Below are 6000 nucleotides of genomic sequence, written 5' to 3' on the forward strand. Positions count from 1 at the left end.
GTAAACAGACACTTCACACTGACATAAGGCCATGGGTGCGTCGTGTAATACCTGCTAAAGTCTGGTTCATATTGGAGTAGTTTGACTGCTGGCCATACTCTAGCAAGGGAATGGCGCTGTAGTGGGGGATCAGGGTTGAGTATGGCACAGTCTATGTGACCCCGCCCTCAGCTGCTTGTTGCTGTAGCTCAGTGGTCAGCTGTGCCTCTGTTTAGTGGTGTTGGTGTGCACAGAAAGGAACCTGACTCATGAGAGGACAGGCGCACCAAGTAAAATTACCTGGATCATTAAATTGAATCATTTCACATTATTTGATCAATTTATATTGACAAAGACAGTCTTGTTCTGTAAATGTCTGGGGGAAGCACCACTCTAGCGCCCCCTATTGATGAACTGCTATTGGGTACCATAGACTGTATAAAACATGGACGTAGTCTTGCCGACGTCACCCATCTGTTTCTGAGACGAGGAATGAAGCACATCAGCTTTAGCGGCCATAGTGATAGTGGCAAGGGCTTCGCCTACAGCCATAGGGCGCCTGTTGGTCACGTGACCCTCAGCTGTGCCTCTTATTGGGGGAGCTTGCGATCTTAATATCCTCTGAACAGCCAAGTTAGAAAAAGATTCACCCCCCGTACAGGCTTATTTTACTGTAAATGTAAATAAATGTTTCCACCTTGTCTTGTCATCATACTAACTAAATGAGAAATGACCACCCGACAGATTCACCCATTGATGTCAGAGGTTATTAAAGACAGTGGTTATTCTCCAGTGGACACTCATCATTTAATACTTTTAACCTTTCTGTGTGTGTGTGTTTGTGTGTGTGTGTGTGTGTGTGTTTGTGTGTGTGTGTGTGTGTGTGTGTGTGTGTGTGTGTGTGTGTGTGTGTGTGTGTGTGTTTGTGTGTGTGTGTTCATTTGAAGATACATCAACTAGGCCAATGCTGCTGTTTGAACAATGGTGTAAGTACAAAAGAGAAAAAAGGCAACAAGAGGAAACACAATAAGATTCAGCACGCAGAGGCAGAGTGAGAATATGTGCAGAACAAACCAATTATACCTCATCACAGCTGCACCGGAGTAGAAAGGCATCAGTGCATGAAATAGTCTATTATGATAAGAATTAAAATAGTCTATGAAGATCAGATGTAGAATAGAGAGATGAGATAAGAACCCAACGATCAGTATGTGAACGTGGCACATGATCACAGCCTTTGATAGCAGGTTTCACACCAGGCCTGTTTAAAACTAGCTTTGATCACAGAAATGGAAAAGAAAAGCAGAACTACAACTGTTTGGTAAGTTTGCATTTCTTTCACTTCACCAAGAAGCAGGAGGAAAAGAAACCAGCCCTCACAGCAAAAAGAAGTACAGAGAGTTTCATATTAAAAGAAAGAATAAAGAGGTTGTTTAAGAGATGACTTGAAGCTTTATTGTTTTTAAAAGTACGTAATGTTAAATAAATATTTCAAAAATAAATCAACAGATAAACGTACAGAGTGCAGTAAGAGGAATGTTTCTTTAACGCTGTTCTTAAAAATGCGAGAGTCAGTCTGCAAAACTTGGTTCAAAGTTTTGAAGTTGTATGTTTGTATCTAGAAAGTACTCTAGATGAATAAAACAGTTCTATCTATCTATCTATCTATCTATCTATCTATCTATCTATCTATCTATCTATCTATCTATCTATCTATCTATCTATCATCTATCTATCTATCTAAAGTTGGATTCTCTGGGGTGGCATGGACCACTGGAGGGTGGTTTTAACAATGAATTCCACTACATTTATAAAAACATGTGACCAATATGTACCAAATTATTGTTTTATACATTATTTTGATCTTTAAAATAAATACAAAATGATTTTTCTTTAAATAACTAGATTCAGGGCAACACTTTCTTTGTCAACACACACTCTCACACCCCCCCTGCTCAAAAACATGGTATAACCAGGAAATACAAATACACCTGAGCTCCACTGCAGAAACTTTTTTTCTTTTTCAATGGGAACACCAGGAGGCAGGTTAACAGCAAAGGTAAGCGAATTCACTGATCCGCACAGAGTGTGTACTATCAAACAAAAGTACTGCCCAAACTACTGATTTACACAGTACGCTCCACATACAAGCATGTGGCACAAGCATTAACAGTAACAAACACAAACACACACAAACACAAACACACACAGTGATTATATTTTACTGAAAGGTTATTGTGTATTACTTCTGTGTGGTTTGATGACTCGTGTTGCTGCTGTAGTGGACTGAACTCGTGATATTTGTATGAACAACAAAATGTATAAGGCTGTTGTATTTAAGCCAATCTGCAGCAAGTAACTTTACCTGTGATGTCATTAAACACAAATATTTTGCTTGACTTACAATCTGTGGGCTCAAAAAAAAGAAGAATTGTTTGCTTCATCCTTCTAGATACTGTTTAGCTCAAAGCTTGCTAGCTAACTGAGCAAACAGGCTAGCTTAAACAGCAATGGTGGCTGAGTAGTGAGCCCACATCCAGCTAAGTTTAGCAAGTGATTGTATGAATTTTGTCAACAAATAATCAGAGTATTCTGTGGTTAAAACATTTTCAAGAAGATCTGTTTTATCATTAGTGTAGATGATCTTAGAGTTTGGACCATGCAGGCCTGAGGGCCCAGCTTTGTCTTACCCGTGTCTACTGCTAGAGTTTGGCAGGTAGCTTAAATAAAGGTGTGTTTAGTTTGGGGCCATGAAAAGAACTTTCTGGATAACTTTCTTCATCAAGTTCTACTGAAACCCTGGTACCCAAACTATTCTTTTTACTCAGAACAGGGACTGAGTTTTTTCCGTCATTTCTGGGGAAAAGAAATGCTAATAGGCTCCAGCTACTTGGACTTTTGTTGTTTCAGTGGACATGTTCAATAAGAAAGTTAATGGAGCTCTTTGAGTTTTAGTATCTGGATCAACTGTGGCAAAGACAAGTTGTTAGTTGGTTTGCTTATGACCTCCGCTAAGGAGGTTATGTTTCTGGGAGAGCTTGTCTGTTTGTTTCTTTGTTTGTCTGTGAACAACATAACTCGAAAAGTAACAAATGGATCTGGAAAGTTGTTTAGAATGGGGTAAGGAAGAAGTGATTACATTTTGGAGGTGATCCATGTCACTGTCTGGATCCTGGACTTTTTAAAAGGATTCTTTATCACTGTGAGATAGGGCTGTCTTCACCATATGTGCATATAACTCCACCATAAATGGTCAGATTGCTTCACAAAACAATACAAGACAAGGTCACAATAATTTCTGACAGATGTAGAAGTACGATCCAGATCCTGGCAATATTCTGGATACTAAGATCCTGAATATGAAATATGTACTGGGTCATCATCATTTTCAACACTTTCAGGTAACAAATTATTGCATAAACCTGCAACTAACATCAAATTGTTGCAGACAGTCTGCTGAAAGGGAGTATAACATTAAAGTAGGACTAAAGTGTTGAGTGACAATCACAATATGCTTGGTGGAGTGCAGAGTTGTTATATTTAATTGGTTCATTTTATCCATCCATTTAAAAATTTTGATGAATCATCCACATCAGTGCCCAAATGAAACATTTGATGTTCCAAAAGATGCGAATCCTGACTCAATCTAACTTTTGCACTGAAACTTTTGCAAGAAAGAGATGGAGCTGAGGCAGGCCTGTAGCCTCCTGACTAATGGCTACAGCATGAGCCATCTTGAGTCATGGCCCAGATGATGTAAACCTGTGGCACCCTCACTTTGAGCTGAGTGAGATAACACCCTTTTCTACAGTCTATGCAAGAAACAAAGCTTTATTTTATTTACAGAAAGCACAACAGCCGCAACTGAGAAACAGTTGTTGTAAAAAACCATCATGTCAGTTATTTGTCCATTCAAACATGGACGTAGTCTCCCAGATGTCACCCATCTGGTTTTGAACTAAAAATGAAGCACATCGGCTATAGCTGCCATATTGAAAGTGGAAAGGGCTTTGAGTTTAGCTATAGGCCGCCCATTGGTCATGTGACCTGAGCTGTGCCTCTGATTGGGTGAGCTAGGGATGTTGATATCCTCTGAACTGCTGAGGTAGAAAAAAAAACACCCTGGGTACAGTGTGCGCCAATAGCAAAATTAGCCATTCAGACAGGAGACATTTTTTTAAACATGTAAATAGGTTAATTTCTGCTTTGAAATGGCTTTTTTTTGTCTTGGTGTGTATGTGACTTCTCATACTACGGGAGCCAGCCTCAAGCGAACACTTGAGAGAGAGCAGATTTTAGCACTTCAACATTGTCTTGTATTCTTAGACGGGAGGTTGCTGCTTGGTCCAAAATCACTGATCTGTCTTTTTTAAACTTCTCAGCTGTTAGGACATTAACAATGCAAGACCTGGCTTTTGGTTTAAGTCTGAACTTTATGTCTCCCAAATCCCCGTCTTGTGATGAAGGATAATGTTTACAGCTTACAACAATGTGCATCCAGTGTAGTCAGCACGTGTGTGTGTGTGTGTGTGTGTGTGTGTGTGTGTGTGTGTGTGTGTGTGTGTGTGTGTGTGTGTGTGTGTGTGTGTGTGTGTGTGTGTGTGTGTGTGTGTGTGTGTGTGATATGTCAAAATGTGTTATGTTAGTCACTGCCCCTCTGACAGCTCATGTCAATAGGTGGGTGATACAGCTGTCATCATATTGTGGTGTGAATGAGCTTGGCTTGCTTGTGTGACTGTGTATCTGTACCCTGTGTGTGTGTGTGTGTGTGTGTGTGTGTGTGTGTGTGTGTGTGTGTGTGTGTGTGTGTGTGTGTGTGTGTGTGTGTGTGTGTGTGTGTGTGTGTGTGTGTGTGTGTGTCTGCAGTCCCAGACGGAAGCCCAGAGGACAGATGGTAGGTTCAGACGCAGACTGACACACCGTAACCAAGCGATTACACACTCAATGACTCCCCCTAAAAAGAGGGAGGGCAAGAGAGAGGAAGGGGGACAGGGAAAAAAGATGGTATGGAAGAGGAAGAGGGGAATGGAAAAATGTTGTGAGAAGAGAGTTAAAGAGGACGAAACAGATCAGGGGTGTGGGATATCTAAGAAGAGGGGTGAAAAGGGTGGATGATGTAAAGTTGTCAAGTTGTCTGTTTGGAAATCTGAGTTTAGAGATGGTAAAGGAGTTGAAATGAGGGAGAGTCAGATGAAGAGGGGGTTCCAGCAAGGAAGTGATAGAGGGAGGATGAGGAGTAATAGATGGATAGAAAGAAGTCCTCAGGGAGGGCAGATTACAAGATAGCCAATTAGAGAGGAGGATGTTGGAAACTCCCCTGATGAAACTGATATGTGATTGGTTCAGGGTTTATTATGCCCACTGAACTATCATTGCTGCTTTAATATACACACAGCTGAAGATTAGATTTCTCTGACTGGTGATGTGTTGGGGTTGGCACACTTTGATTCAGGTGCTCATGTGGATGTTTTCATTGTGATTTATTGGAAGATGTGTCACAGTTGATAAAACATGTCCAGATGTGATGAGGGAAACCAGGTTTCTGTCACTAAAAGCAGTGTTTACAGCAAAAAGTAGGACCAAACACACACACACACACACACACACACACACACACACACACACACACACACACACACACACACACACACACACACACACACACACACACACACACACACACACACACACACACACTAGTCAAGCCCAGCACAGGTCAGGTCAAGCAGGATCATGGGAAAGCGTTTCTGTGGCCCTTCTCACCTTTTTCATCTCAGAGCGTCTCAAAAACATCCCAGACAGCGTGCTCTCTGCTCCCTGCTCTTCCTCTTTTCTCACACACACACACACTCAGACACACATGTTTTCAAGGGTTTTCTCCTACTAACCAACAGTCTAGTCAAGTCATGTCAAACTTTATTTTTATAGCACATTTAAAACAACCACAGTTGGCCAAAGTGCTGGACAGGCTCAAAATCAAGCTCAATAAAAACATAATCAATTAGCAGCACTCAACAACAG

The sequence above is a fragment of the Halichoeres trimaculatus genome, unplaced genomic scaffold, assembly GCF_033239565.1.
Source record: "Halichoeres trimaculatus isolate MK-OKI-2021-1 unplaced genomic scaffold, fHalTri1.1 fHalTri1_scaffold_2, whole genome shotgun sequence".
Classification (NCBI taxonomy): Eukaryota; Metazoa; Chordata; class Actinopteri; order Labriformes; family Labridae; genus Halichoeres; species Halichoeres trimaculatus.